The 20,945-nt window shown below is 38.7% G+C and overlaps 1 protein-coding gene across 1 annotated transcript in view; it reads right to left on the reverse strand.

Annotated features, from left to right (window-relative positions):
- NCALD (neurocalcin delta) overlaps positions 1-20,945 on the reverse strand; it is a 391,472-nt gene that overhangs the window by 152,743 nt on the left and 217,784 nt on the right. The window contains exon 3 of the mRNA XM_039233846.1: positions 7,555-7,640. The gene's annotated coding sequence lies outside the window, so the exon portion shown is untranslated. The remainder of the gene's footprint in view (positions 1-7,554; positions 7,641-20,945) is intronic.

The following is a 20,945-nucleotide window of genomic DNA, read 5'->3' on the forward strand; positions in this document are numbered from 1 at the left end:
TGCTAAACATCGATCGAGATCTGATCCAAGTTACTTTGGAGACAGGTGCTATTATCTATAGCATGATACTTCTCCATGTAATATGTATGTCTGCTATGTGACAGGCAACGCCAGGGCTAGAATTATAATGATGAAAAAAGCAGATCTGGGCCCTGTGTTCATGGAGCTTATAGTCTGGGGCTTATAGTGGGGCCTGTGGACCGGAGCCACCCCCATGAACTATCCTTATCAGACTGCAACAGGACAAGTACAGATATTCCGAGTAATTATTTAGACATTTTTTACAGGAGTTAGACATTGCTGCAACATCCAAATAATGTGTGGTCAAGGGACTCACTTCACTGAATGTGCTACAGATGGGGTATATGCAGAACTTGGGCAGTTAAGTTTCACACGGAGAGGTCTAAGTACTAGTCATGGACAAGAGGATACATACTGGCATGTGATGAACAGGAAGTTTTTAAAAATCGAGTCATCCCCATAGATAGTTTGAAAATCACTACTCTAGTGCTGTCCAAACATTATAGGAAAGAGAGCATGAGAATGGAAGAGAGAAGGGAGAGAAGAAGAGAGGGGGAGAGAGACAGAGGGAGAGAGAGAAAGGGAGAGAGTTTCATTCCAACTGAGAACATTTGGGAAAGTTCCATGGAAAAAAGGATTCTTAAGCATGAATTCGAATTTCAGGGGTTAGAAAGCACAGCACAAGAAGAGCTACGAAGGCAGAAAAAGTGCAAGGAGATGTCCATCCTGTTACTCGGGCCACTTAGTTCTTGCTGTCAGACAGTGATAGGCAGACAGGAGCAAATGGAGTAAAGAAGATGAATCTGAGGAGGTGGGTTGCAGCCAGTTAGCAGAAAGCTTTGAGCACCATGGAAAAGAATATAATTTTATTTTCGAGACAATTGGTAGTTTTTAAATATTCCTGAAGGGTTCAAGCCCTACGTCGGGTTCTGTGCTGACAGCTCAGAGCCTGCAGCCTGCTTCGGATTCTGCGTCTCCCTCTCCCTCTCTGCCCCTGCCCCGCCTGCATTCTGTCTCTCTCTCAAAAATAAACATTAAAAAAAAAAAACTTTGAATATTCCTGAACACAACAGTGACATGAAGCAAAGCTGTATTTTATAAAATGATATATTGGTCTCATTCGACCTATATGCAACATTTTGAGGCAGGAGGCCTTCAGGTAAAATAAATAACTGGGGCCCCTGGAAAGCTCAGTCAGTTAAGCAGCCGACTCTTGATTTTGGCTCAGGTCATGATCACATCACTCCTGAACTCCAGCCCCACGTGGTCCTACATCAGGATTGGCACTGACAGTGTAGAACCTGCTTGGGATTCTGTCTCCCTCTCTCTCTGCCCCTCTCGTGCTCATGATCTCTCTTTCTCTCTCTCCCTCCCTCTCTTTTTCTCAAAATTAATATATAAACATTTAAAAATAAATACAATAAATAATAACAGTAAAAAGGAATTTTAAAAAATAGTTCCCCTAATGATACCATGTATTAGTCACATGTCTAAGTAAATTTATGCAATATTAAGTCTTCCCAGGCACCACAGTATAGTAAAATACGACTTTATAAGATCTAATCATGCATGATTATGGTCATTTTCAAATGCATTTCTTAGCTTAACAATGACAGAGAGAACACACATTCTTCCAGTGTTCAGACACAATGATTAAACCACAGATATTAAGGGAACATTAAACCAATATACTATTGTAATAACTTACACTAAAGTGTTAAGTGCCATCACCAAAGGACACAAAGGGGCGCTTTTCTCTCTCTGTTGTTCTCAGCCCCCCATCAAACTAGAATAGAACTCATTAAATATGCCTAAGTTTCTGTGTGTCACCTAGAGGCTCTTAATTCTTGCAGCTGACTGAGTCGGAGTCTTTTTAATATTCCCATAAGCATATCTTTTAAAAAATTAGGTGATCCATTCAGTAAGTTTTAAACTTTGAGGGTAAAATTTTATACTGTTTAAATAAAACAATCCTCTCAAAGTGTAGGCACTCTCCCCCACAGAAAAATGTATTACCATGTTAGAATTTCACATGTTTGGCTGAGTAAAAATCTAATTAGTTACGCTTCTAGCTCGGGTTTCATAATACCATTCTGAACTGTGATGTAAGAATTATAGAATTATAAAGATACCATACCTCAAAGCTATGCATTGAGGATCGCACGTGTTTGCAATACAACTACAATACTGAGCTCGAACACAGGGCTAGGAACCACTGATTATGATGCACCAAATCAGCGGTTCTCAACCGAAAGTGAGCTTGCCTCTCCGGAGAGAGATTTGGCGATACTAGAGATGAACTGTCATGATGGGGGGCGGGAGGAAACAGTACTGGCACCCGAAAGCTACCAAACATTCTCCATGCTTAGGACAACAGAACGATCTGGTCCTAATGTCAACAGTGCAGCTGAGAAACCGGGGACTCAAGGATCATGTGAATGTTTCCATTATTTTTGGTATATATGGAAATAATAATTTTGATTCATGCAATCTGAATATCAGAAATAAGGAAGTTCCTGAGGACGAACACAGATCATTATTATGCCTCCCTTTGCTATAATGAGATCTCCTCTGATTTTTGCAAGCAAGACCGGAAGGTGACCCTTGGAGGTGCCCTGGTTTAATTCCATCACTGGTGATACTTTATATGCAGATAAGCAAACACTGCCATCAGGGAATCTTCAAGCAGATCTTCGGAAAAGACAGGCATGCCTGAAAACTCAAACAAGGTTCCAGATATGTGTTATTTTCTGAGTTGTAAGGCACTGATGATTTTAAGATGCACCATCAGTGAAATAACAGCCTTGGGGAAGGTGGCAAAGAAATACCTTTTCTTAAATGTGTACATTGATTGTAGGATGTGAACCTTTTTTAGAGATGGTAAGTGTGCAAAATTTACAAAATATATTACATGTATAATAAGATATACTAGGCTCTTTTTGTAAAAAGAAATAGGCTCTGAAATACTCTCCCTCTTGGATCCTTCTCGATCAATGTTAACTCCTGTTGTTTTCATTTAAATCTTTGTATTGCTCCCCTCCTGCTCCCTGCACCAGTCGAAGGAGAGGAGGTAAGGTGCCAGGTGGGCTGTGGTATCACTAGATCCTCAGAAACAAGAATGCAAATCTCAGCTTCCCTCTTGTATGTTTCTCTCTTAGAGTTTCTCCATGTCTTTAACTGTGCATGGAGTACAATGAAGAACACCCATGCTAAAATGGACCTAGTGCTGCTAGAACATATAACTTAATTAAACAAAGGAATAACTACACTTAGATGCAATCCAATAAATATTTGAAATCATTTTTAAATTCCACCTAAAATCTACCAACACCACTTACGCTCAAACAAAAACTTACCATAGGACCTATATAATTTCTTATTGGAACTTTATCTGCTTGCTCTACTAGAATTTAAGATGCATGTGAATAGGGATCTTATCTTGGGTTTATTGGCTGAATGAGTGAATGAATGAATGAATGAATATCATCTCCCAAAGAGCAGAGTCATTATAAAGTCGCAAGCTTCTTTTATTTTCACACTAGTGACACAAGACAACAAGACTCGCTGTGTATAAGAAGCTACTCGTGTCCATTCACTCGTGCATTATTAGCCTCCCATGATCTGCTCCCTCGAATCATGCCCCTCTTGCTCTCCGGCTACACTGCCCTTGCTTCAGTTCCCAGTAAGCTCCGTGTTCCCGGCTACCTTAGGGCCTCTGCCCAGAACATTCTCCTCCATGTTCCCAACCTCTTCAGATTTCTTCAGGGAAGTCTTCCCTGATCACCAGTTATCTAGATGCAGTGCCTGATTTTACAGTCTTGGTTTCCTATATTTGTTTTTTTTTCACCCATCATAGTAATGGTCACATTTGTAAAATGCGTGCAATTATGTCATTAACATTTGCCTCCCATCCCACACTCCTCAACTGTAGGCAGAAACCATGCCTATCTTGTTCCCCATTAATATTTTCATCATTTAACATAGTGTCGGTCATATAGCCAGGGCTCAGTAAATATTTTTTGGAAGAATAAACGAATTATGATTCTGGGAACACTATGTTACCAAATATACAGGTCCAGGTTATATTATATCATTCTCCACTAGGGTTCAAGTTAATAGGACTTAATCAACAATTTTTGGCTAATTGGAATCATTTATCTACTATCATTGAACTACATGCTCCTTAGTCTACATGACACTAATGGAATGTATTGCAAAATTGCTAAGAAATCAACTACTCTCCTGGCACCTGGGTAGCTCAGTTGGTTAAACGTCCAACTTCGGCTCAGGTCATGATCTCGCGGTTCGTGGGTTCAAGCCCCGCGTCGGGCTCTGTGCTGACAGCTAGCTCAGAGCCGGGAGCCTGCTTCTCTGACCCTCCCCCGCTCACACTGTCTCCCCTTCTCTCAGAAATAAAACATTAAGAAAATGTAAGAGGGGCGCCTGGGTGGCTTAGTCGGTTAAGCGTCCGACTTTCGCTTAGGTCATGATCTCGCGGTTCGTGGGTTCGAGCCCCGCGTCGGGCTCTGTGCTGACTGCCAGCTCAGAGCCTGGAGCCTGTTTCAGAGTCTGTGACTCCCTCTCTCTCTGACACTCCCCTGTTCACGCTGTCTCTCTCTCTCTCTCTCTCCTAGAAATAAATGTAAAAAAAATTTAAAAAAAAAAAGAAGAAAATTTAAGATATACACTATTCTCTATTCTTTTTTCTACACGCTAATAAAAAAGCAGCTCGGTTTATTTATTTTTTCACTGAAAAATTTTTTTAGTTGTTTTGGTATTAAGAACATGATTGTGTGGAAAATGGTTGTCAGGGCATCAATTATTTGGATGATCAGTATCTGTCTCTATTTGAAAACATCTGGAAGCATACTTTAATTATCCCCTAGGTATTTGGTGTCTTATATTCTCAGCCTCTGAGATAATTTCTCCCCATCACTGTTCTTGAATGATAGGTATTCTGCTGCCATACTAGTTTGGGTTTGGGTTTTTTTTGTTGTTGTTGTTGTTTTTTTTTCCGATAGAGGAGAATTTATAGGATATTGAAAATAATGAGTAGTAAGCTCCCAGGCAGACTAGAAGAATTAAAATAGTAGTTTTTAAGAGGAGAAGGAAAGAGGTCTCTAGTGCAGAAACTATAAAAAAAAATAAAATTCCATGTGATATCATGTAACTGAGAAGCCAGTTACATTGGAAGCCTTGGGGAAGATACAGATTTCTTGGGGACCCAGACAAAATGACCGTAGCCTAAAGGAGCTAAAGAGAGATACCCAGATGACAGGAAATCAGACATAATTGTAAACCTAAAATCTATTCATATACTTCACCTTAAAATAGTTTCTTTACATGTACCTTTCCTATCTATTGCTATGAGGATCTTTGTCACTACGTAAGAGTCCCCGAAATTCTTGAACAAGTTCCAGAAAGCACAGGAAATGGGGCAGTATTTGCTAACTTAGGGTATCCACTTGGAAAGTCCCAGTTGGGAGGTCTGGCCACTGTTCCAGAGGTCATCCTTATCCCTGCCTTGTCCATGCCTCCCTCAAGATAACAGTAGGTAAACCGGAAGCGGCTCCTTCACTGCCTTAAGACCTGTTCTGTCAAGTTCTCACCCAAATTGTCCTCTGAATCTGGGAGATGCCTTGAATCTGCAGCGTGAATTCCTGCAGCCCAGCCTCTCTTGGCTCCACATCAACCAGAAATGAGGTAGAGCAGGCGTGGGGCTCACCTACACAGAGAGTCCACAGTAAGGAATCACCTGTCTCTCAGATCACAGAAGAGAGACCTGCACGCTTGAGAAGGGGCAGGAACATCAGAAGCTAATAGCATATTGATTCTCCACACCTCCGTGTCAAGGGGAACGGTTGTATCATATTCATGCTTTCCTGTCTTTTGGGCAAGAACACACATTTTCCTATTACTGTTTAGCTTGATGTCAGAAAGATCCAAGGAACTAATGAAATGGCTACTATCATGTTTATGGCTGTAATAGCCATAGTACTTCAGCCAGATTATCACAACATGAAAGAGCCTCTCAGGCTGCCTGATCACTACCAACTTAAATGCACAATTCTATCTTGGCCTCCATGAGAAGTACACTGGGTTGAGGCTTAGTTCTTAATGATATGAAGAAAGAAAAAAATAGGGTCTGCTTCACATGACCTCAAATACTTTAAAACTGTCCTATGTAGCTCATTAAAAGGACTGGTCTACCAGATTTGGAAGACAGAGCTTTCACTTTCACATTCTTATTACATCCAGATAAGCCATGTTGCTCTTCTAACACCTAAACTTAATGGGGACAAAGGAAATGGGATGGAAAAAAAGCTGAGTACATTTAAATTTCATTTTGCATCAACTTATTTCCCTTCCCTGTAACCAGGAAAATACATTTGGTTTTGTTCATACCCACATTTATTTTATTTCTGCCATTTGTTCATGGTTTAAAATTTTCTGGCCAAGGGGCGCCTGGGTGTCTCAGTCAATTAAGTGTCCAACTTCGGCTCAGGTCATGATATCATGGTTAGTGGGTTCAAGCCCCGCGTCGGGCTCTGTGCTGACAACTAGCTCAGAACCTGGAGCCTGTTTCAGATTCTGTATCTCCCTTTCTCTCTGACCCTCCCCTGCTCATGCTGTCTCTCTCTCTCTCTCTCTCGTTCATGCTGTCTCTCTCTCTCGCTCTCTCTCTCTCTCAGAAAACAAAACAAAAACAACTCTCTGGCCAAGTAAACATTAGATTACTCTTCATGCCTTGTTTACAAACAGCCACAAAAACTATTACCAGGACCTAAGCCATATTGCCTTGCCTATAAATCTTGGCTGGCTCTCATCTGAGGCCATTAGTATATCTTGAAAAATTTCCAAGAACTTCATATATCAGTAGATTTCCCTTCCTGAAAAGCCAATTTCCTAAATATTCAATGAGATGGCTTTGAGACCCACATCAACAAATTAGGAAATTAATCATGTTCCTAACTTAACAGGAAATCCACTATTGCTGGTACTGCTGCCCTAATTGTACCGTAATAGAATTTCAAAAGGATTGTTTCTGAATTAAAAAAAAAATACCATCTACTTGCTGCACAATATCTTCTTCAATTTTCCATACCAAATGAGTAGATTTAGAAAGCACAGAATAATACATACATATCGCCTTTTTTTCAAGGAAGAAAGTCAGGTTTTTACTTCATGATCATGTCTCCTGTTTGTTTTTTAAAGTAAATTTCTTACACTTAAATCAGGTTTCCTTTTAATCAGTCACCACAACCACAGAAGAGATTTTTTTTTAAAGTAGAAAGGGTACATAGCTTTCTTGTCAGTAATATACAAATTCACCCAGAGTTCAAGTGGAAATGCATACCTCATGACAAAGCTCTAATGGCAACTAAAAAGCTGGTATGTTTTATTTACCAGAGAGCAAACATATAAACTCACCATAGCCTAACTAGGAGGCAACAGTTTTGCATTCTGAGTCATAACCTAATAATAATCACAATTTAAAACCCACACATTCAAGAGGTTAAAAAAGGAACTCACAATATGCAGTCAGGCAGCACCTCGATCACACAGCCTTCCACGGTATCACGACAGATTTTATCAGTGGCAGCTCTGTGGCCCTGCAACTGAGATCACTCATAATTAATGAATATTTTACTTGAACATTTGACAGCTCACTAGGCAGTTTACGTGAGGCCGTTACTTTTATTTCTTCTGCAGTTGCCTTTGCAAACAGGAAACAGGAAACACACCTTCAAGAACACTGATATATCTCAGCCTAATTGGTCTTCGGCTCAAAGTACCCAGGGGCGAGTCTTGTACCATAGGGGTGATGAGTAGAGTCCCCGAAAATATGGGACCCGAGTCCTAGCACTTCACAGTTTAAAATCCTTTAGGTAGATGCTATGCAGGCCATTTATTAGAGAGAGAAACGGGCCTTCTTAGTAACATGCAGGCCTTATGGCCTTATTCCTGGAAGGACTATAAACTTTAGAATAAACTCCTGTATATGCCAATATACATATGTATGTATACATGTCATATATATAATGCACAAGTCTGTTTATACGTGTACATAAATATATACTATATTAACTAACATTTAAAAACATATACATATATAAATAACATTATTTAAAAATATATATATATATATATATATATTTTTTTTTTTTTTTTGCCTGAACCATATATGGAAACTATCATTCAGGAATTTTTTGGTTACAAATAACAGAAATCCCACCTCAAACTCACTTATTCAAATAGATAACAAAAGAAGGAAATATTTTGGTTCACTGAGCTGGGGAAAAAATGTCCAGGTGTACGGTTTGTTTGGGGAAAACAGAGGTTCACTACATCATTTGATTCTTTGCAGTTCTCTTGGCATGGGTATTCTCTGCAGATTGATTTCAACTTCAGGCTGCCTCCCCTCATGGTACAAAAAATTTTAGGTGCAGCAATTCAAGACCACACATGTTTCTTCCAAGAGAATAGTGTTAGCACTCTGGTGGTCACAAGTTCTGAGGTCACTTGGATTGCCCAGCACTGAATCAGTCACTAATGCTTCACTGAATGGCTTTAAATAGATTAAGGCTTATCCCTGGAGGTGAAGGTAGAATCATTCCAAAGAAATGATTCCAAAGATTCCAAAGAAAAATCACACGGAAAGTCATTCAAGATACTAAGAAGGAAAAAGGTACTCTTTTTTTTTTTTAATTTTTTTTAACGTTTTATTTATTTCTAGGAGAGAGAGAGAGAGAGCGTGAGCAGGGGAGGGTCAGAGAGAGAGGGAGTCACAGACTCTGAAACAGTCTCCAGACTCTAAGCTGGCAGTCAGCACAGAGCCCGACGCGGGGCTCAAACCCACGAACCGCGAGATCATGACCTAAGCGAAAGTCGGACACTTAACCGACTAAGCCACCCAGGCGCCCCGGAAAAAGGTGCTCTTATGGAGGAAATCAACAAATGTCCACCACAACAATCTTTGACAGTAATCTGAAGATTGGTAGTTGAGGATTTGCATCCATGAGAACACCTGTGTTCTCTACGATGTTAACAAGAGCATGAGCTCAAGAGATTCTCATTACCCAAATCTTTACAATCAGTTGGACATTCTGTTAACGTTAGATTTGCTCTCGAAGAATACAGGTCAGGAGGGGCATCTGGGTGGCTCAGCTGGTTAAGCATCCGACTCGTGGTTTCAGCTCAGGTCATGATCTCATGGTGTGTGGGTTCAAACCCCATGTTGGGCTCTGTGCTGACAGTGCAGAGCCTGCTTGGGATTCTTTCCCTCTCTCTGCCTCTCTCCCTCTCTCTACCCTTCCCATGTGTACATGCTCTTTCTCTCTCAAAATAAAATAAATAAATAAGCTTTAAAAAAATGAATATGGGTCAGGATATTTCCATTTTGTTTATGAAATACATCTTATAGTGTATGAAGTGCTCTTGCATTTGATCTTCCATTTTGTCTCCAAACAACTCTACTGAGGTGGAGGAGGAGCAGGCATTCCCACTGGAAGCTTAGAGATTGGGGCAGACACTGCTGGTGTCCTATCCAATTCCAAGCCTACTGTTTTTCTTTACAGAACCTTGATTTTGTTAAAACCACAGCTAAGGATGGACAGATGGAACAGTTTGGCCCTGGAGGTATAAGCTGAAATTACTTCATAGGGCTCCTGGAAAAGCTCTTTTTTTTTTTTTTTTTAATGTTTATTTATATTTTGAGAGAGACAGAGTGTGAGCAGAGGAGGGGCAAGGGAGGGGCAGAGAGAAGGGGAGACACAGAATCTGAAGCAGGCTCCAGGCTCCAAACCTTCAGCACAGAGCCCGATGCGGGACACAAACCCACGAACCATGAGATCATGATATGAGCCAAAGTCAAATGCTTAATCGACTGAGCCACTCAGGCGCCTCTGGACGAAGCTCTTTAAAAAAGCTCTCCACTCACTTTTTGCTTTTTGCCCTTCCTCTTCTTCATGCCTGAATCATTGGTACAAGGCCAGAGATAGAGACATACCTTGCAGTCATGAAGTGACAAGCATGAAGACAGGTGCCACATGCTGTGAAGACTCAACTAAAAAAAGGAGCCACTAAACTGGGCCGGGTTTGCCTGCACCCAGGCTGTTTGTTCCATGAGAAAAAACAAAAACAAAAACAAAAAAAACAAAACACCTCTATTTGGCTAAGATTCTGTGGAAGGGTTCTTGTTACATGAGCTGAATGTACTCTGGATACAAGGAGGTTTCGCAACCATGTAATGACAGATCAAGGCTTAATTATGGGTCTCTTGATTCCTTGTCCAGTGATATTTCCTCTAAACAGCAATGCCTCTCCAAAAGCAGAATCTGTACTCTGAATACCATACAAACAGCCTTGTTAAATTTATGCCTTCTTTCTTAACAAATAGCTTATTTAAATGACCTGAGTCATAGTTCAAATGCTGAGAGGAGATTCATTGCTTTTGTTTTTGGTTCCTTTAGCTTTTTAACATGTGACACTCAAGCACTTACAAAACCGCTAAGGCAAGAATGCCTTGGCTACAGTAAAGGAAACCCATCATTTGACCAAAATTCTTCTGAAGTTGCCTAAGGGAGAATTGGCCATCTTCCCAACTCTTGCCATGGTTGAACTTTCTTCCTGGACCTTCTCATGCACTCAGGTATTAAAAGACAAAAGAGGAGTAGGAGCTTGGAAATCACCACCCTGTCCTAACAAGTAGAATTCAAGAACTCCTCTTGGAACATGTAAGAGAGGGAAGGACACAGGGCAAACCACTGTCCCCTCAGACTGGAGAGATGAAGAGGGGGATACAGGGAGTCTTGGCTTCCCTGAGCAGGGACTGACCAGCAGTAACTGCCATAGGAAACAGGGCTGGGGTAGGAAAACCTGAACTGTAATTTCTGAATTGCTGGAATCTGGGGTGACAACTCTGAGAGTTAAAAGCTCTGGTGGTACCCAGTCAAAACGGAGCCTCACTTTTGATATATATATCTGTGAGATATACTTGCAGGATATCTACCAGATTCCCACAGTAAATATCAGAGAGAAATCCTCTCCAGCTTCCAGAATGCAGAGGGGGAGAGCAACCATTTTGAAATCTGCCAGAGCACTCTGTTCTTCTTTTTTTTTTTTTTAAGTTTATTTATTATTTATTTTGAGAGAGCAAGTGGGGGAGGGGCAGGGAGAGAATTCCAAGCAGGCTCCAAACTGTCAGCACAGAGCCCGATTCAGGGCTCAAACTCATGAACCATAAGATCATGACCTGAGCCGAGGTCCCACCGAACCACGCAGGCGCCCCAGAGCACTCTGTTCTTGGCAAGGCCTCCCGTCTGGGTAAACTAGTTAACTAGAGCCTAACCTGCTAGACTATTAGGAGAACCTAACTGCCCTGGGGAAGGGAAATACTGAAACCAGTCTCCTCTAGCTTTCACTGTGGGAGAAGGCAAATACGGAATTGCAGTCCACTCCGGCCATCCTGAGAAAAGGGGGAGAAAAAAACTGCAGCACTGTGATGGTCACAGTCCAGAGGCACAGGCTCACTCAAAGACTGATCACAGGATGCCTAGAACGCCTCCTCTCTCTGAGAACCTCACCACCACATTACTAAAGATCTATTTACAGCAGTTCTTTTCACCTGGCACATTGTATTTGGCTAGCAGGAAAAAATTACAAGGCATACCAAAAGGGAAAAAAAAAATCACAATTCAAAGAGACAGAGCAAGTGACAGTACCAGTCAAGGCTGGGAAGTTGGAATTAAAAGACCACAGAGCTCTCACACAGGCTGGAATGACTTACTGAGCCAAAAGTCAAGGAGGAGCCATACCCAAAGATCAATTTCAGAGGGATTAAGGGCTTAGTTGTAAAAAAAAAAAAAAAAAAAAAAAAAAAGTTAAAACTTGTAGAAGAAAATATAGAACATCTTTCAGACCTCCAAATGGGAAAGGAGCTCTTAAGGCACAAAGGAAAGATTGATAAATGTGCCCTATTATAATATTAAGATCTTTGTTTATCAAAAAGTACAATAAAGAGGGACACCAGGGTGGCTCAGTTGGTTGAACACCCAACTCTCTGTTTCAGCTCAGGTCATAACTCCCAGCATTGTGGGATCAAGTTCTGTGTGGGGCTTCATGCTAAGCATGGACCCTGCTTAGGACTCTCCCTCTCCCTCTGCTCCTCTGCCTCACTGATGCTCTCTCTCTCTCTTTCCCTCCCTCTAAAACAAAAAAAAAAGCACAATAAAGAAAACAAAAAACTCGCCAACGTCTGTCACAACTTTGCAGCAAGTAAAATCAACAAAAGGCCAGTATTTAGATTATACAAAGAAACGTTACAAATCAGTAAGAAAAAGACAACGCAATAAAAAAAATGAGCCACAGATCTGACACATTGTCACAGAGGTATGACAAGAATGGTAAACGTACATATAAATGTACATATGTAAAGATATGTAAATTTACATATAAAAAGATGAGCAACATCATTTGTAATCAGGAAAATGCAAATTTAGCTGATGGTGGGTGTAGAAGGTGATACGAGCACTTGCAAACAATTTAACCCTAACTCATGAAGCTGAATGTTTTACATGCCCTCCAACCGTGCAAACACAGTCCTACCTATGTTCTCTAGAGAAATTCTTGTGTATCAGTGCTGGAAAACAGGCACAAAATGTTTAAAACAGCTTTCTTAAAGAACAAAAAGCTATATTTAACACACATGCCCACCAATAGGTAAGCAAATAAATAAATTGAATTATATACATATAATGAAATATTAGAGAGCAAGGAAAATGAATAAATCATAGCTACAGGTAGCAACTTGGGTAAACCGTAAAAGCATAAAGAATGAAAAAAAGCAAGTATTCGTAATTTGTTTTTATAAATAAAACCCAAGAATAGCATATACAAACAATATTTTTGTTTAGGAAAGCCTGTATCTACTACATTTTTATAGTTACATTTCATTTCTTCACATGTGAAGAGTTGTGTAACAAGCACTGCAATCAAGATACAGAACTACTCACCACCTAGAACGCAACCATTTTATAGCCACACCCATCCCCTATGCTCTCACCACTCATCCCTGGAAACCACAAACCTGTTCTCCACCTTTATAATTTTGTTACATCTAGAATGTTCATAAGTGGAATCATATGACCTTTTGTTGTTGGGTTTTTTAATTCAGCATAATGCCCTTGAGATCCCAGGCACTGTCTGTATCCAAGTTGTTGTTTGTATCAATAGTTGGCTTCTTTTTATGGCTGAAGAGTATCTCATGGTTTGCCTGTACTACTGTATATTTAACTACTTATTATAAGATGTGTTGGTTGTTTTCAGCTTTTTGCTTATTACAAATAAAGCTATTGGGAAAAATTGTCTGTAAGTTTTTGTGTGGATGTAAGTTGTTTCTCTGGGATAAATGCCCAGGAGACTGATTGCTGGGTCTTAGGATTCAGTTTAGGTTTAGTTTTTAAGAAACTGCCAAGCTATTTTCCAGAAAATGGAAAATGGCTGTACCATTTCAACCACCAGCAATGAATGAGAGATTCAATTTTGCCACATGTTTGCCAGCATTTGGCATTATCACTATTTACTTCAGGCTATTGTAATAGATGAGTAGTGATATTTCATTATGGTCTTCATTTGCATTTTCCTAATAGCCAGTAACGTTGAACATCTTTTCATGTGCTTATCTGCCATCTATACGTCCTTTGCAGTGAAATGTCTCTTTGTATCTTTTGCCCATTTTCTAATAGAACTGTTTCTTTTTTAACTGTTGAGTTTCGAGTTCTTTATATAGTCTAGGTTTAGAGTTCTTTATATAGTCTAGGTTTAAGTTCTTCGTGAGGTACATGTTTGGAAGTATTTTCTCTCTGTCTATAGCTTGTCTTTTCATATTCTTAACAGAGCCCTTCATAGAGAAAACATTTTTAATTTGGATAAATTTAAATTTATTTTTTTCTTTTAGAAATCATGCCTTTAGTGCCATGTTTAAGGACTCTTCACACAGCCACAAATCCTAACCATTTTCTCCCAGGTTTTCTTCTAAAATTTTTATAGTTTAATATTTAACATTTAAACTCTTTTAAGTTTATTTATTTAGACAGAGACAGAGACAGCACAAGCGGGGGAGGGGCAGACAGAGAGGGAGAAGATAAAGAATCCAAGCAGGCTCTGCACCATCAGCACAGAGCCCATGTGGGGCTCGAACTCACAAAACTATGAGATCATGACCTGAGCTGAAACTGAGAGTCGAACACTTACTCAACTGAGCCACCCAGGTGCCCCTACATTTTATATTTAAATCTAGAATCCATTTGGAGTTAAGTTGTGGGGTTTTTAGCTTGAGGTTATCCAATTGCTCTAGCACTATTGCTGAAAAGAATATCTTACTTCCACTGAATTCCTTTTATATACTTGTCAAAAATCAGTTGGCTGTATTTATATGAGGCCATTTCCATGTTCTCTCTCTCTTCCATTGATCTATGTATCCATCCCTCTGCTATTCCAGTTTTTGTTATTGTAGCTATGTAAGTCTTGAAATCAAGTAGAGTGATTCCTCCTATTTTATTCTCTTTCAAAATTGTTTTAGACATTCTAGTTCCTTTCCCTTTTCATATAAACTTTTATTTCTAATTTGTTTCAGTTTTATCAAGTTAAAAATTTTTTATTTCAGTATAATTAACATACAGTGTTAGGTTAGTTTCAGGTACAATACAGTGATTCAACAATCCTATACATTACTCAGTGATCAGCATGATAAGTGTGCTCTTTAATCCCCATCATCTATTTCACCCTTTCTCCCATCCATTTCCCCTCTGCTAACCATCTGTTTGTTCTCTATATTTAACAATCTGTTTCTTGGTCTGTCTCTCGCTCTATCTCTCTTCTCTCTTTTTTAAACGTATTTATTTTGAGAGAGAGAGAGCAGGGAAGAGGCAGAGAGAGGGAGAGAGAGAATCCCAAGGACGCTCCGTTGCTATCAGCAAGGAGCCAGACATGGGTCTCAATCCCATGAATTGAGAGACCATGAGTTGAGCTGAAATCAAGAGTCAGATGCTTAACTGACTAAGCCACCCAGGCACCCTGTCTCTCTCTTTTTTTCTCTTTGTTCATTTGTTTTATTTCTTAAATTCCACAGAAGAGTGAAATCATATGGTATTTGTCTTTCTCTGACTGATTTATTTCACTTAGCATTATACTCTCTAGCTCCATCCACATTGTTACAAACTGCAAGATTTCATTCTTTTTTTATGGCTGAATAATATTCTGTGTATGTGTGTGTGTGTGTGTGTGTCTATTGATAGACACTTGGGCTGTTTCCATACTTTGGCTATTGTAAAAAATGCTGCAATAAACATAAGGGTGCATATATCTTTTTGATTTAGCGTTTTTGTATTCTCTGGGTAAATACCCAGTAGCGTGATTACTGGATTGTAGAGTAGTTTTATTTTTAACTTTTCTTTGAGGAACGTCCATACTGTTTTCCACAGTGGCTGTATCAGTTTGCATTCCCACCAACAGTACCCGAGTGTTCCTTTTCCTCCACATCCTTGATAACACTTGTTTTTCTCCTGCGTTGTTGATTTTAGTCACTCTGGTAGGTGTGAGGTGACACTGTAGTTTTGACTTGCATTTCTTTGATGATGAGTGGTGTTGAGTATCTTTTCATTTGTCTATTGAGCATTCATATTTCTCCTTTTCATATAAGTTTTTAGGGTAATCTTGTCTATATCTACAAAAATCTTTTCTGGAAATTTTGTAAGAACTTCAATAAACCTAAATATCAATTTGGGGAGAACTGACATATCTACTATGTTGAATCTTCCTATCTATGAATTAGATTCATAGTCTGGCTCCCCATTTATTTAGATCTTCTTTGATTTCTTTCATTACCACTTTGTAATTTTCAGCATACAAATCCTATACATGTTGTTAGGTTTACATATACATATTTTATATGTTTTTGAGCTATAATAAGTGATATTGTACATTTCATTTCAATATCCATTTCTAGTATATAGAAATATAATTAATTTCTCTGTTTTTTTTTAATATCCTGCAACTTAGGTGAACTTATGTATTAGTTCTAGTTTTTTGTAGATACCATTGGATTTCTCTCATGCCATCTGCAAACAGAAACAATTTTGTTTCTTCCTTCTGATCTGTGTGCCTTATATTTTCTCTTCTTAGTTAACTGTACTGTGTAGAACTTCCAGTACTTTGTTGAAAAGTTGTAATAATGAAAAACTTCCTTATCTTGCTCCTGATACTATGGGGAAAGAATTCAGTCTTTCACTATTAAATATGCTGTTAGCTGCAGGTGTTTGATAGATATTATTAAATCAATTTTAGGAAGTTCCCTCCTATTCCTATTTTTCTGAGAGTTTCTTAAAAATCACGAATGGGGGTAGAATTCTGTCAAATACCTTTTTCTGCTTCCATTAACAAGATTGTGATTCTTTTCTTTAGATTTGTTTATATGGTGGATTATACTGATTCATTTTCAAATATTGAATGAGTCTTGCATCCCTAAAATAAACTCTACCTGGTCATGGTATATGATTATTTGTATACATAGCTGAATGTTATTTGGTATTATTTTATTAGGGAATTTTGCATTTATCGTCATGATAGTCATTAGTCTCTAGTTTTCTTACACTGTGTTGTCTTTTTCTAGTTTTGGTAACAGAATAGCTTCATAAAATGAATTGGTAAGTGTTCCTTTTCTATTTTCTGGAAGAGATTTATAGGATTGATGTGATTCTTTAAATATTTGGTAGAATTTTCCAGTGAAACTAACTGGATCTGGAATTTTCTGTTTTGGAAGGAAGTTTCTAGACTACTAATTAAATTGTCTTAGTTAGAAGGCTATTCAAATGATCTATATTTAGTTGGGTGGGTTGTGGTAGCTTGTGCTTTTTGGGAAACTAATCCATTTCATACAAGTCATGAAACTTACATGTGTAGAGTTGTTTGAAGTATTCCCTTATTCTTTTGATGTCTGCACGTCTATAGTGATGGTGAGTCTTTTTGATTCCAGACACTGGTAATGTATGTCTTCTCTGACAGTATTGTTGAAGGCTTAACAATTTTGTTTATCTTGTGAAAGAACCAGTTTTGGCTTTAATCTATTCTGTGGTTTTCCTCTTTTCAATTTTATTGGTTTTTGCTCTTTATCATTCTTCCTTATGTTTGCTTTGGGTTTATTTGCTCCTTTTTACAAGTTTTTTCATAAAACTAGTTTCTGGGGGCACCTGGGTGGTACAGTCAGTTAAGCATCTGACTTTGGCTCATGATCTCATGGTTGGTGGATTTGAGCCCTGAGTCAGGCTCTGTGTTGATAGGTCAGAACCTGGAGCCTGCTTTGGATTCTGTCTTTCCTTTCTCTCTCTCTCTCTCTGCCCCTCCTTCGCTTCTGTGTACTCTCTCTCTCTCTCTCTCTCAAAAATAAATAAACAACAACAACAAAAAAACAGTTTCTGGAGATGGGAATTTCAATTATTAACTTGAGACTCCTCCTCTTTCCTAACATATTTAGTGCTATAAAATTCCCTCTCAGAACTGCTTTAGCTGAGCCTCACAAATTTTGATATGTTGTATTTTCATTTTCATTTACTTCAATGTATGTTTAAAAATTCTCTTATGGGTGCCTGGGTGGCTCAGTCAGTCAATGAAGCATCTGACTTTAGCTCAGGCCATGATCTTGCGGTTCGTGGGTTCGATCCCTGCGACGGGTTCTGTGCTGACAGCTCAGAGCCTGGAGCCTGCTTCAGATTCTGGGTCTCCCTCTCTCTCTGACCCTCCCCTGCTCATGCTGTCTCTCTTTCTCAGAAATAAATAAATTTAAAAAAACATTAAAAAATGTTAAAAAAAAAAAGAAATGATTTCCTAAAAGGAAAAACTTTCTCTTCAGAATTCCTCTTTGGTGCACAGATGTTTTAGAAGTTTGTTGATTCAGTTCTAAGTATTTAAAGATTTTCCTGTAATGTTTCCATTATTGATTTCTAGTTTGATTCCACTGTAGTCAGAGAATACACTCTGTATGATTTCAATTCTGTTAAATTTGTTGAGTTTCATTTTATGGCTTAAGGCTTATCCTGGCAAATATTTTGTGGCACTTGAAAAGAATGTCTTTTCTGCTGTTGCTCGGTGGATTCTATAAATGTAAATCAGATCTGGTTGACTAATCCTGTTGCTGTGTTCTCTGTACTTGCTGCTCTTCTGTCTATTGTTCTATGAATTGTTAAAACAAGTGTCTTGAGGTTTCCAATGCTAACTATGGAGTTGTTTATTCTTTCAGTTTTATCAGTTTTTGTTTCACATATTTTGCTTTGTTTGGTACATATTCAGGACTTGCATGCAAAATATTATATTTGCTATGTCTTTTTGGTAGATTGACCCTTTTATCATTATGTAATGTCCCTCTGTCCCTGGTCTTTTTTTTTTTTTTTTTGCTCAGAGGTCTTCTTTATCCGATCTAAGATAACCATTCCTGCTTTCTTCTGATTAATGTTTGTATGATATATCTTTTTCTATCTCCTTCACTCTCCTATACTGGTATATTTGAAAGTAGTTTCTTGTAGACAGCATATAGTTGAGTCATTTTTTTTTTTTAAAGTAAGCTCTAATGCCCAATGTGGGGCTTGAACTCACAACCCTGAGATCAAGAGTTGAACGATCTATTGACTGAGGCAGCAAAGCACCCAACCTGGGTCACTTTTTTAAATCTATTGTGTCAACTTTCTTATAATTTGTATACTTAGGCTATTTATATTTAATGTAATTACTGACATGCTTGGGTTATGGTCGCCATTTTACTTTGTTTCCTGTTTATTCTTTATTTTCCCTTTCTTTATTTTCATTTTCTAGCCTTATTGGGGGTAAATGGAACATTTCTTAGAATTCCGTTTTTATTTATCTATAGTTTTTTAGTGTATCTCTTTGTATGGCTTTTTAATGGTTGCTCTTCATATTACCTTAAATATATGTAACTTGCCAGAGTCCATTATTTTTTTAAATTTATTTTTATATTTTATTTAATTTTTTTAATGTTTATTTATTTTTCAGAGAGAGAGAGAGAGCATGAGCAAGAGATGGCAGAGAGAGAGAGAGGGAGACACAGAATCTGAAGCAGGCTCCAGGCTCCAAGCTGTGAGCACAGAGCCCGACGCAGGGCTTGAAGTCACTAACTGAGATCATGTGACCTGAGCCGAAGTCCGTTGCTTAACAGACTGAGCCAGCCAGGCGCCCCGTGATTCTATTGTTTTTAATGTTATACCAGTTCAGTTAGAATCCTTAACTCCCTTTACATCATTTTATTCTCCTTCATTTATGAAATAACTTTTAAAAAAAAAATTTATTTATTTGCTTTGAAGAGAGTATGTGTATGAATGTGCACTGGGGAGGGCCAGAAGAGAGAGAAGCCCAGGCAGGCTTTGCACTCAGTGCAGAGCCCAACTCGTGGCTGGAACTCACCAACTGTGAGATCATGACTTCAGTCAAAAGCAAGAGGTGATGCTTAACTCAATGAGCCACCCAGGTGCCCCTCTAACTTTCTTAAATGTTTCCTCTACATACACCAAGAGTCACATCAATGTTATAATTTTTGTTTCAATCAAATAATTTAGAAAACTCAGAGAAGGAAAGCTTATGGTATTTATCCCTACTTTTACTCTTTGTTTCATTCTTTCTTCCAAGCTGATGCTCCTTCTTCCATCATTCCCTTTTTGTTCAGAGAAATTCCTTTAGCTGTTTTTTTTTTAGACGAGCCTACTGGTGACACATTTCTAGGTCTTAAAATGTCTTGATTTCCCCTTCATTCCTGAAGGATGTTTTCACTGTTGGGGTTGACAGTTCCTTCAACATTTGAAAATATTCTGCCACTTACTTCTGGCCTCTATGGTTTCTGTTGAGAAATCCACATTCTAATTGTTTCCCCTTATAGTTATAGTCTCATTTCATTCTTGCTGCTTTCAAATCTTTTCTTTGAATTTATTTTTTAGAACTTTGACTAAGATGTATCGTAGTGTGGATTTTTTAAGGTTAATCCTGTTTGGACTTTTACTCAATTTCTTGACACTATAGGTCTGTGTCTTTTGCCAAATTTGGAGAACTTTCAGCAATTGTTTCTTCAAATACTTTTTTGGTCTTGTCCTCCTCTTTCTCTCCTTCTAGGATGCTGAGGATACAAATGGTACAATTTCTATATCCCCTTGAGTCCCTTAAGGCCCTGTCTCCCTAGCCCCGCCCCCACAATTTTTAGTCTATTTTCTCTGTTGTTCAGATTGGGTACTTTTGAAAAATGTTTTTTTTAATTTTATTTATTTTTGAGAGAGAGAAACAGACACACAGACTGTGTGAGTGGTAGAGGGGCAAAGAGACAGGGAGACACAGAATCCAAACCAGGCTCAAGGCTCTGAGGTATGAGCACAGAGCCCAATGCAGGGCTTGAACCCACAAACTGTGAGTCATGACCTGAGCTGAACTCAGAGGCTTAACCAACCAAGCCACCCAGATGCCTCAGATTGGGTCATTTCTATTATTTTATCTATAAGCACACTGATTCTTTCCTCTGTTTTTTCTATTCTACTGTTGAGCCCACTCATTAAATACTTTTTCTTCATTTATTGTATTTTTCAATTTCTAGGAAACTGAAAAAGAAAATAAAATTTATTATCAAGCCAAAATCAAGCCAAAACATTTTTTTAAGTTGCAAAGGGAAGCGACTCTTTTCTGCTTCCTAAGAAATAAATACATTGATGGGGAGACAAGGGGTCCGATGACCATGCAGATTGGTATGACTCACATTTGGAAAGGTCTTGCTTTCGTTCAACAACCGTCTTTATTTATTTTTTTAAATATAGTTTATTGTCAAATTGGTTTCCATACAACACCCAGTGCTCATCCTAACAAGTCCCCTCCTCAATGCCCAT

This window comes from Hyaena hyaena, unplaced genomic scaffold, assembly GCF_003009895.1.
Source record: "Hyaena hyaena isolate Hyena2069 unplaced genomic scaffold, ASM300989v1 scaffold_79, whole genome shotgun sequence".
Classification (NCBI taxonomy): Eukaryota; Metazoa; Chordata; class Mammalia; order Carnivora; family Hyaenidae; genus Hyaena; species Hyaena hyaena.